Source organism: Leopardus geoffroyi, chromosome C2 (genome assembly GCF_018350155.1).
Source record: "Leopardus geoffroyi isolate Oge1 chromosome C2, O.geoffroyi_Oge1_pat1.0, whole genome shotgun sequence".
Lineage (NCBI taxonomy): Eukaryota > Metazoa > Chordata > Mammalia > Carnivora > Felidae > Leopardus > Leopardus geoffroyi.
In genome coordinates, this window is record NC_059333.1 from 56388646 (window position 1) to 56400855 (window position 12210).

General features: G+C 39.2%; 1 long non-coding RNA gene across 1 annotated transcript in view; it reads left to right on the forward strand.

Annotated features, from left to right (window-relative positions):
* Positions 1–12210, forward strand: part of LOC123610844 — a 146715-nt gene that overhangs the window by 14598 nt on the left and 119907 nt on the right. Inside the window, exon 2 of the long non-coding RNA XR_006718313.1 lies at positions 9412–9506. This is a non-coding gene — a long non-coding RNA (uncharacterized LOC123610844). The remainder of the gene's footprint in view (positions 1–9411; positions 9507–12210) is intronic.

A 12210-nucleotide genomic window follows, 5' to 3' on the forward strand; every position in this document is an offset into this window, starting at 1 on the left:
TGTCTGCAGGCCTCTGTCATTGACTTGTAGGTGATCATCTTTTCTCTGTCTCCATATGGTTTTCCCTGTATAGCTGTCTATATCCAAATTCTTCCTTTTTATAAAGCCACCAGTGATATTGGATGGTGAGGGAGGGGAGTAGGACTTCAACATACAAATTTAAGAGGGACACAATTCATCTCATAACATATCCTGAGGATGAGGAAATCGAAAGAAGAGTTTGGAAGTATTAACCATTAAAGGCTTAGAGAAAGGGCCCTGTAGAGCTAAACTCAGACCTTTCAGGAAATGGGGGAGTTGGTCTGGGGCCTGTGTCTCTGAGGTCACAAATCTAAATCACCACACAAATTAAAATGTAAGTGTAGACTTCTACTTCTGCTAAAATAGAGTAAGGACTGGTTTTGAGAAAATTTTTGGTGGGAGAGTGATGAATTTGTTTACTATCTTAATTGTGATGATGGTTTCACAGACCTATACGTTTGTCAAAACTTAAAAAATTGCCATGCTGGGGTGGCTCATTTGGTTAAGTGTCTGACTCTTCATTTTGGCTCAGGTCATGATCTCACAGTTTGTGAGATTGAGCCCTGCGTTGGGCCTTGCACTGATAGCACAGAGCCTGCTTGGGATTCTCTCTCCCCCTCTTGCTCATATGGGTGCTCTTTGTCTCTCAAGATAAATAAATAAATAAATAAATAAATAAATAAACATTGAAAAAAAACTTATAAAATTATGGGCTTTAAATATGTGATGTATAGTTTACAGCATACCCATTATCCTTCAGATAAACAGGTAAAAAGGCTATAACTTTAAAAAAAATTTTTTTAAATGTTTATTTAGTTTTGAGAGAGAGAAAGAGACAGAGCGTGAGCAGGGAAGGGCAGAGAGATGCGGAGACACAGAATCTGAAGCAGGCTCCAGATTCCAAGCTGTCAGCACAGAGCCCGACGTGGGGCTGGAACTCACGGACTGTGAGATCATGACCTGAGCCAAAGTCAGATGCTTAACTGACTGAGCCACCCGGGTGCCTCAAGGCTATTACTATTAATAGGAGCATTTTTTTTTTAATTTTTTTTTTTAACGTTTATTTATTTTTGAGACAGAGACAGAGCATGAACAGGGGAGGGTCAGCGAGAGGGAGACACAGAATCTGAAACAGGCTCCACGCTCCGAGCTGTCAGCACAGAGCCCGACGCGGGGCTCGAACCCACATCTGCGAGATCGTGACCTGAGCTGAAGTCGGACGCTTAACCGACTGAGCCACCCAGGCGCCCCTATTAATAGGAGTATTTAAGAGTCTCAAAACTGATCTCTATCTGCAAATTGTTATACACCAACCTGACTTATACTTCATTTACTCTCTAAAACACTAATGTGCAGTTGGCATGTCAGTGACTTGCTTTGTTGTGAAGGTTTTCTACGCACATACCTGAAACAGGAATGCTAGCTGGCATTGGCCTTCAATTTTGTTTCGTGTGAATCTTCTCTTCCTGACAGGATTTTTGCAGCCCTTGTAGCCTTATATGATGTTTACAGGGTGAGACATTTCATTAACTCATGGCATTCTCACCAGCCAGGTCAGTGCAAAGAAGGATGGAGAAGGGAATAGTCTTGCTGAAATTAGGCTATAACTAAGTAGACACACGTACAGGAAAAGTATTCCCTACAAGGTGATGTTCTGCTCTCACCTTTCTAGCCTTGGGTTCTCTGTAATTGTGCAGTGCCTCGTGCCTGAAAATCTTCCAGATCTCCCGTGAAATATTTGATTAAAAAAAATTTTTTTTAATGGTTATTTTTGAGAGAGAGAGAGAGAGAGAGAGAGAGAGAATGCGAGTGGTGGAGGGACAGAGAGAGGGAGACACAATACAATGCAGGCTTCGGGCTCTCAGCTGTCAGCACAGAACCCGACATGGGGCTCACACCCAGAAACCGAGAGATCATGACCTGAGCTTAACCGACTGAGCCACCCAGGCTCCCTGAAGTATTTGATTTTATAACATCCTTGTAGAAAAAAGTTACGATAATCAAGACTTGCTGAGTAAGAATGAGGTCAGCAACAGATTTTTAAAAATCTTGTTCCTTTTCTCTTTATCTCTTCTCTCTGTTAAATAATTCAAGAAATATCTAGAGAGCACTTGTGTGCTGGGCACATTTAGCTGTTACGTACTTCTAGAGGCTTGTTATTCAAATTGTGTTTGGTGGAACACAGCATCAGCATCACCTGGGAGCTTATTAGAAATGCAGAATCTTAGTCCTTCTCCAGACATGCAGAATCAGTATCTGCATTTTAACAAGATACCTCGGTGACTTGTATGTACATTTAAGAGGCACTGTTCTAGACAGTTCTCCGTTGCTCTGCCATTAAATGTTGTATCGACTTTGAGAAAGTAACTTTTATGTCATTAGCAAATGAAGGAGAGAGAAATAATAGTACAACCCACTTCCTGTGTTATTGGGAGGATTTAGTTAGATAAGCTTTCTAAATCTTTTAACACACTTGCTGGTACCTAGTCAGTGCTTTTTAAAAAAAGTTTGTCATTATTGTTGTTGTTATTACCAGTATTATTTTGTAGTCAAAAGAAAAAACTCTGGTAAAACATTCCTTGTAGCAACTTTGCTTCTAGTTCATTTATTTGCTTGTAATGCTGATAGAGACATTATTCCAAGAGACAAGACAGATAAATACAACCCCTGATCCTGGATTGGATCCTGAACCAGAAAGGGAAGGAGCGAAAAGGAACGTTGTAGTCAGCTCAGGTTGTCATAACAAAATACCCTAGGCTGGGTGGCTTAAACGATAAACATTTATTTTCTCACAGTTCTGGGTGCTGGCAATTCAAGGTCAGATTGCCAGCACGGTGGCTTCTGGTGAGGATGCTCTTCCTGGCTTGCTGTCATCTTGCTGTATGCTCACATGGTGGATTTCTTGCTCTCTTCCTCATCTTCTAAGGACCCTAATCTCATCACGAGGGCCCCACCCTCAGATACCACCACATGTGGTTTAGAGTTTCAACATACGAATTTGGTTGGGGGGAGAGGAAGGAGGACACAAGCATTTAGTCCACACGGGATCGGTTTTGTTGATGTTGCTATCTCTCTAAGTGACACTATTAGAGGCTGGAATTTAAGTGATGTGGATTTAGATGGTGACGAATCTCTTTCTAATGAAATGCTGCACAAACAAGTAATTTTCAGAAGAGGACTGCATGTATTTAAGGGCTTTGAACAATGACAGTGCTGTGATCCATTGGTTGAAGTGGGATGATGGCTACTTTGGAATCTTAACTTTTCTTCGGTTTCACCAAGGAACTTGTCAAGCTCGTGGCTGGCCGCTTGTACTCCTTCGCTCTAACAGGCTCTAGATCACATCCATCACATTCCGGCCTAGATCCCCAGAAACCAGTACAACGTTTGGCACAGGGCAGGCATTTGACACAAGTGTGTTGGATATATGAACAAATGAATGAGGCCAGAGAAGCAATGTTCTCCCCAATGTTTCCATTCCCTACATTTGTCAGGGGGTGGGGGGGCGGATATTTTGTCAACCCTACAGAAAAAGCTGCAAGAGCAATAAAAGGAACTCCTATATCCTTTACCCAAAGCCACATATGTTTTTAAAATTTTTACATTTTATTGAAAAATAATTTCAATTTTATGAGATTTTCCAGAAAAATAGAAATAATAATTCAAAGAACTACCCTATTCCCTTCATCCAGGTTTCCAAATTATTAACAGTTTACATTTGTCTTTTCCTCATATATCATTATGTTCTTTCTGAAACATTTGCGATTAAGTTGCAGACGTGTTGCCAAATTACCCCTAAATACTTCAGTGTGTATTTCCTAAAGTCAAGGACATTCCTATATAGCCCTGATGCCTTCATCAAAGTCAGGATATTAACATTGCTACAATACTTTTATGTGATCCGCTCAATTCTCTCCAACTGTCCAATAATGTCATTTATAGAAACGAATAGTGATGACATCATTAACAAACACTGCCTTACCCTCCTTTCCTTTCTAGGTCAAGATTCAATCCATAGTCATACATTGTATTTCCCTGTGAAGTCTGTTTTGTTTCTTTCAATCTGCATTTCCTTAGTTTTTCTTTGTTCTTTATCATCTTGACATTTTTGAAGAATATATAGGTCAGTTATTTTATAGCATTTTCTTCAATTGGGCTTGTCTGGTGTTTCTTTTATGACTAGATTCAGGATATGTCTTTTGGTATGAACACCACAGAAATAATACTGTTTTCTTCTTAGTGCCTCATATCAGAAGGTGGACAGTATTTCATTTGCTCATCGCCCATGATGTTAACTTTTGTCACTTGGTCAAGATGGTGTCTGTGATATGTCTCCACTGTAAAGTTCACTAATAAGTAATCAATAGATATTTTGTCAGGATTTACTTTGAGCCTGAATATTTCATATTCTTTTTCTCATCAAAATTTTACTCAGTGAGTTTAACATCCATTGCTATCTCTTTGCCTGATCATTTATTCCCGTGATGGTTGCTGAATATTATTTTGTAATTACATCATTCTTTCTGCATTTATTATCTGGCATTCTACTGTAAGAGCTTGCTTTCTTTCTTTCTTCCTTTCTTTCTTTCTTCCTATCATTATGGACTCATGGATTTCTGTTTTATTGAATTGGTTATGATCTGTTACTATCATTAATTGTTATTTTATTAACAGCCTTATTGAAGTATACTTGACCGTATAATAGGTTGTATGTATTTAAAGTACACAGTTTGAAGAGTTCTGGTGTATGTAGTATTCTATTGTATTGATTTATCATAGTTTGTTTATTCCTTCACATACTGATAATATGCTTTTTAAAAAGTGTTTGTTTTTTTCTAGTTTGGGACTATTGCAAATAATGTTGCTATGAAGAAGTACAAGTCTTGTACAGATCTCTGAACATGTCCTTGTAGGGGCATATTCTTTAATTCTCTTGGTTAAATGTCTAAGATTGGAATGGTTGGATCACAGAGTAGGTATATATTGAACTTTTAAGAAACTGATAAATTATCAAAGTGTCTATATTATTTGAGATTATTCTTATCAATATATGTACACTTCCACTGTTTGATGTCATCACCAACACTTGTTATGGTCAGTCTTTTTTATGGTAGCCACTTTAGAGTATACATAAAGTACTATTTTATGGTTTTATTTTGCATTTTCCTAATCACTGATTTTATTTTTATTTATTTATTTAAAAATTTTTTTAATGTTCATTTTTGAGAGAGAGAGAGAGAGAGAGAGCATGAGCAGGGGAAGGGCAGAGAGGGAGAGAGGGAGACACAGAATCCGAAGCAGGCTTCAGGCTCTGAGCTGTCAGCACAGAGCCCAACATGGGGCTCGAACTCACAAGCCGTGAGATCTTGACCTGAATTGAAGTCAGATGCTTAACACCCAAGCGCCCCCATATATTTTGATGAAGTGTTTATTCAAATCTGCTCTTTTTTATTGGGTCATCTGTCTTCTTACTGTTGAGTTCTAAGAATTCTTTTTTTGTTTTTTTTTTTGAGAGAGGGCACTGGTGAGTGAGGGGCGAAGAGAGAATCCCAGGAGGGGCAGAGAGAGAGAGAGAGAGAGAGAGCGAGAGAGAGAGAGAGAGAGAGAGGGAGAGAGAGGAAGGGAGGGAGGGAGGGAGGTGGGGCTCATGTGAAGCAGGGCTTATGCTCAAAGGATATGGGACTTGAACTCATGAACCATGAGATCATGACCTGAGCCAAAGTCAGATGCTTAACTGACTGAGCCGCCCAGGTGCCCAAGTTCTAAAAATTCTTATGCATTCTAAAAACGAGTTGCTTATCAGACTGTATGCTTTGCAAATCATTTCTCCAATCTGCAGCTTGCCTTTTTATTTTACTAGTGTTATTGATAGTACAAAGGCTTTTAATTTTAATGAAGTCCAATGTATCCATTTTTTCTTTTGTAGTTTGTGCTTATTGTGTCTTACTTGAGAAAATTTTGTATAATCTAAGGTCATTGAGAAACTGTTCTGTGTTTTCTTGTGTGTCTTTAATGGCTTTAGCTCTTTTTGTATATGGTTTGGGGAAATGATTGGGAATTTTTGTATATAGTTTCAAAAATAAGGAAATAATAGGATCTTCCTTCTTCCTTACCTTCCCTTCCTCCATCCTTCCTTCCTCCCTTCCGTTTTCTTTCTCCTTCTCCTGTTCCTCTTCCTCCACCTCCTCCTCTCTTTTCTTTCCATATGACTTTCCAGTTGTTCTGGCTCCATTTGTTGAAGATTATCCTTTTCTCATTGGATTGCTTTGGTATCCTCGTAGAAAAGCAATTGGCTATGTATGTATGTCTTTTAATTTATTTTTATTTTTTTAAGTTTATTTTTATTTTGAGAGAGAGACGGAGAGAGAAGGCACAGGGGAGGGGCAGAGAGAGAGAAGCCCAAGCTGCGTCTGTACAATCAGCATGGAGCCCGATGCGGGACTCAGAACTCATACTGTGAAATCATGACCTGAGCTGAAGTCTGAGGCTTAACCAACTGAGCCACTGAGGCACCCCTGTATATATGTATTTTTAGCCTTTTTATTCTATCTCAATGATCTCTGTGTCTCTGTGTCGATATCATTTTGTCTTAATAGCTGTAGCTTTATATTGAGTCTCCTAAAATTGGGCAATTAATTCTTCAACTTTATTGTTCTTTTGACAAAATTGTTTTCAATATTCCAACTCCTTTGCATTTCCTTATAAAAATTAGCTTGTCAGTTGCCATACAAATCCAAACTTTGGAGTTAGGGTTTGACTATGTTATAAATACCATCTCTGCTGGTTCCTAATGATTTGATCTTACCATATGTTTTAAACTCTCAGACTCTCAGTATTTCATCTGAACATTGGAATAATAATGCCTCTCTAATACAGCTCTTAATTATACTTATGATATACTTAATCTGGTACCTGGCATAACTGCTCAATGAATGGTAGTTATTGTTATTTTTGAGGTGTTTTAGTGGTTAAATTGTTTAATTACATGCAAGTAATATTTATTTAAGTTAACCTCAAATACTGGATGGAGGAAACTCTGGTTATATCTTTCCCCCTGCCATCTAGGTAGGTCCATTGCTGTGGAAATATCATGTTCTTTATTTTAATAATAAATCTTTGGGGAAAAGTTCCTGCTTCAGCCTCTTGATGGAAAGCCAAAGTCAAATTTTTATTTATTTATTTATTTTTACTTTTTTTTTTAATGTTTATTTATTTTTGAGAGAGAGACAGAATGCGAGTGGCTTAGGGGCAGAGAGAGAGGAAGACACAGAATCTGAAGCAGGCTCCAGGCTCCGAGCTGTCAGCACAGAGCCCGATGCGGGGCTCGAACCCACGAACTGTGAGATCATGACCTCAGCTGAAGTCGGATGCTCAACCGACTGAGCCACTCAGGCGCCCCTCAAAGTCAAATTTTTAGAAAATAAATTACTAAGATTGATTTTTGACTACAATAATGATATATCGGAGCTCTCTTTAAGCATTTAAAGCATTTTGGGGAGGCCTTGGTAAAATAGTTAATTCGTGCCCTGAGGAGAAAACCTTAAACATGGATGAGATTCTAAATAAATCTAAGTAACAATTTGGCAGCAGGAGAGGACATTTTCTCTCTCCTTAAGCTGCTCTTGACAATGGACACTTGACCAGGCTAATCAAATGTGACTTCTGTCATCAAAGTTAGTAAGGCATGAAAGACCTTCAGCGAGTCATTCATTACATTACCCATTTGAAAATATCTCTTGTGTCTAGTTAAGAGTGGCCAGGGGCGCCTGGGTGGCGCAGTCGGTTAAGCGTCCGACTTCAGCCAGGTCACGATCTCGCGGTCCGTGAGTTCGAGCCCCGCGTCGGGCTCTGGGCTGATGGCTCAGAGCCTGGAGCCTGTTTCCGATTCTGTGTCTCCCTCTCTCTCTGCCCCTCCCCCGTTCATGCTCTGTCTCTCTCTGTCCCCAAAATAAATAAAGGTTGAAAAAAAAAAAAGAAATTTAAAAAAAGATAAAAAAAAAAAAAAAAAGAGTGGCCACTTGGTGCCTTCTCTGCAAAGTGAGGGTGTTAGGTTTTGGGGACACTGTTTAACAGTTCACAATTTGCTAATCCCTGTGGAGGCTTTTTTTTTTTTTAATGTTTATTTAGCTTTTGAGAGCGAGAAAGAGGCAGAGTATGAGTGGGGGAGGGACAGAGAGAGAGGGAGACACAGAATTCGAAGCAGGCTCCAGGCTTTAAGCTGTCGGCTCTGTGTTGACACAGAGGCTGAAGGGCTCGAACTCACGGACTGTGAGATCATGACCTGAGCTGAAGTCTGACACTTAACTGACTGAGCCACCCAGGCACCCCTCTTCTACTCTTTTTAACTTGGGCAATTTGTAAATAATTTCATGCTACTTTCTCTAAAGATCATAGCCTTTCCCAAGTTTATCTCCTTCATCCCAGATAATCCTTATCCAGAAGGGGGAAAGCACCCATAGCCACAGTAGGAATGCATTAACTAAGGCAAAGAGGATATGCAAGCATTTCCAAATTTTCTTAGTCTAACCCTCTTTTCCTTTTGTAGTTAACAGATACAGCTATTAGTCTTAGATGTTATAGCACCTAGGGACATTTTTACAAGTTGGTGTATTATATTCCTTTTATTTTGAGCTTTATTTGGTTTCTCATCTTCAGGTGAGTTTTTTAATCAACCTCTAATTTTGTCATAAAGTCATTCATTTTTGCAGTTCGTCATCACGCAATGGTGTTTGCTCTGTTTACATCTCACTTTTTATAATTTAACAAGGGATTTTCAGTTAAATAAACCTCATTCAGCTTGTTTTTTGATTTGGGAAAATGCAGATTTCATCGAATTGGTGAATCAATCTCTATTAGACAACCTCATGAAGTACAGAGTCCAGGGAATAATTTTATAACAGATACTTGCCAGTTTCAGTAAAAATGCTTCTTCGGGCATTATGAAATAAAATGCAAATTTGGGTTAGTAACTGGTTTGATAGATGTGTTACTGAATTCCAGCACACAGCCAATTCTAAAGGTAAATTGTCATCTGGTGGCAAGGTTTTCAACCAGTACCCATAAGGGGAATATGCAAGTCCACAAATGTCAGGATTTGCAGATACTGTGTGATAAGATTGCACTGGGCTTTGGAAGACTGATAAAAATAAGTGGCTGATAGTATCGACTGGTGCTGGGGGTTCCCAATGGCTGCTGGACCTATGCCTATTAATTTGTCTGTGCTAACTGAATAAATGAAACTATTTTGGAGGAAGGGAGATTTATAAGAATCTGCACCGATTTGGCTTCTCTAGATGTTATGATATGGAGCAATTTATTTGACTCTGTGTGTGTGTTAGCTGTGTCTTATTTCTCTCATAAAATTCTGGCTACTTTTATGTTTTAATGCAGGATGGTGTGGAGCTGAGCTGCAGTAGGATTCTCTACGATGATGGAAAAATCCTGAATTTTCACTGCCTAATATTGAGGCCATTAGACTCATGCAGGTACTGAGCACTTGAAATGTGGCGAATGAAAACGAGTAACAGAATTTTAAATTTAATTTAATCTTAATAAAGTTAAACTTGAATAGCCGTATGTGGCAAATGGCTACCATACTGGACAGTGCAGTTCTAGACACTGACATCTTGGCAATCCTCCCTTTCTAGGTATGAGTGGGAACAATTGCTACATTAACATGCGTTGTAGAAGAGTGGCTACTGAACATTTCCGTTTCAGATGTAGAACAGAATTCTCTCTTCTCTTACCCCGAGGTAAGCATTATCTATAACATTTATTTGATTAGTATCAGGTCTTTTGTCAACTTTTTTCTTTTTTCTTTTTTTTTTTTTGTCTTTTCTCTGTGATAAGAGTTGATTGTTCTTGACTCCTGTGTGTCTCTTCTTCATTTAGCATGTTTATTGAGCATCTGTTATGTTTCAGGTACTGTCTCAGTGCTAGATACGCAATAGTAAATAAGACTGATCAGGTCCTGGCTCCCACTGAGGTCACATTAACATGCAATAACACTATTTATTTATTTATTTGTTTGTTTGTTTGTTTATTTATTTATATAAAGTTTGTTTATTTATTTATTTTTTTTAAATTTTTTTCTTTTCAATGTTTATTTATTTTTGGGACAGAGAGAGACAGAGCATGAACGGGGTAGGGGCAGAGAGAGAGGGAGACACAGAATCGGAAACAGGCTCCAGGCTCTGAGCCATCAGCCCAGAGCCTGACGCGGGGCTCGAACTCCCGGACCGCGAGATCGTGACCTGGCTGAAGTCGGACGCTTAACCGACTGCGCCACCCAGGCGCCCCAATTTATTTTGGGAGAGAGAGAGTGCTTGTGTGTAAGTGGGAAGGGGCAGAGAGAGAGGGAAAGAGAGAATTCTAAGCATGCTCCAAACTGTCAGCACAGAGCCTGACGTTGGGTTTGAACTCATGAACTGTGAGATCATGACCTGAGCTGAAATTAAGAGCCAGACCCTTAGTCAGCTGAGCCACCCAGGTGCCCCCACAATAATTTATTTAAATTCACAAGTTCTTGGTAGGTTTACCTAGGAAGAACTAAAAAAGTAATTTGTTGATTCATTGAGAACTGCCACTGTCCACAAACTCTTTCTATCAGGCATTGACCATGACTACTTTAATAGTGTTCTTTTCAGTTTAAATTAGGTGTGTGGGAGTGAGGAAGAGAGGAGAGGATAGGGTAAGGGGAGAGAAAAAGAAATGAATGGCATTATCTTTTTTTTAGTTATCCATGTTCCACTTGAATGTAAGCTTCTTTCAGAGAAGGGTTAGCCTGTTCACTTCCTGATCCCAACCTTCCACCATCTGTGTTTGCAGAATGCAGCCTAGCATCAAGTGAGCATTACTACACAAATAAATGAAATAATATTTCTAGATTTTTCCTTTCAGATGCTTTGTTTTTAGCCTGTATGAGAAATTTAATTGATTTTTACCCTGCTACTTTTTAAAAAAAATGTTTGTTTATTTATTTATTTCTTTATTTGGAGAGAGCGAGCATGAGCAGGGGGAGGGACAGAGAGAAAGGGAGAGAGAGAATCCCCAGCAGACATCACACTTAGCTCAGAGCCCAACATGGGGCTTGATCCCACCACCATGAGATCATGACCTGAGTTGAAATCAAGAGTTGGATGCTTAACTGACTGAGCCACCCAGGCACCCCATTACACTGCTACTTTAATATGTATATTATATATATATAGATTTATTTATTTATTTATTTATTTAAAGTAGACTCCATGCCCAATGTAGGATTTAAACTCATGATCCTGAGATCAAGGGTCAGACACTCAACAGACCGAACCACCCAGCACCCAATATCCATTCCATTTTTAAATCAAATTAGAAACTTGATTCATGTTTTTAATAACTTCACTCTGGAAGATCTGTATTGTTTAGTAAGTGTGGGGATCCATCCAGGAGGTTGATCTTAACTGTGTAACTGGTATTGAATTGTCCATCAGATTAGGAAGCATTTAGTCATGTGTCAGAAAGCGAACTGCTTTCTTTCTTACTGCTTCTCTAACAAATTATCACAAAATTAGCAGCTTAATTTTGTGCACACATTTTAAAGCAACACACATTTATTCTCCTATAGTTCTGGAGGTCAGAAGTCTGAACCTTAATCTTGGGCTAAAATCAAGGCATCAGGAGGGTTGTGTTTCTTTTGGCTGCTCCAGGGGAAAATTGATTTCATTGTCTTTTCTAGTTTTTAGAGGCTGCCTGCCCTCCTTTGTCTCATGGCTCTGAATGACTGCTGCCTCTGCTTCTCCTCTCTCTGCCCCTGACCCTCCTGCCTCTCTCTTATAAGGAACCTTGTGGTTACAGTTGGCCCAGCTGCACAATCAGGATAAATTCTCACTGTCAAGAAGTTTAACTTAATCATATCTGAAAAGTCACTTTTACCATGTAAGGTAACATATTCACCAAATTTGGTACTAGGATGTGGGCATATTTGGGGGTGATATTCTGCTAACCACAGCAACTGTTCAGTTAAATAAGACAAGAAAGGGCACATCTGGTTCAGAGTCTTACATGATGCTCTCAGGACTCTTTCTCTAGCCTTATGTCCCTTTGTATTAGTCTCTTGACAGGCAAGATCTTCCTCCAAAGAGAAAAAAATTGTCACCAGGAAACATGAATTCCATAAAATTCCATCAGTGCCCCATTTCTGAGAGTCTC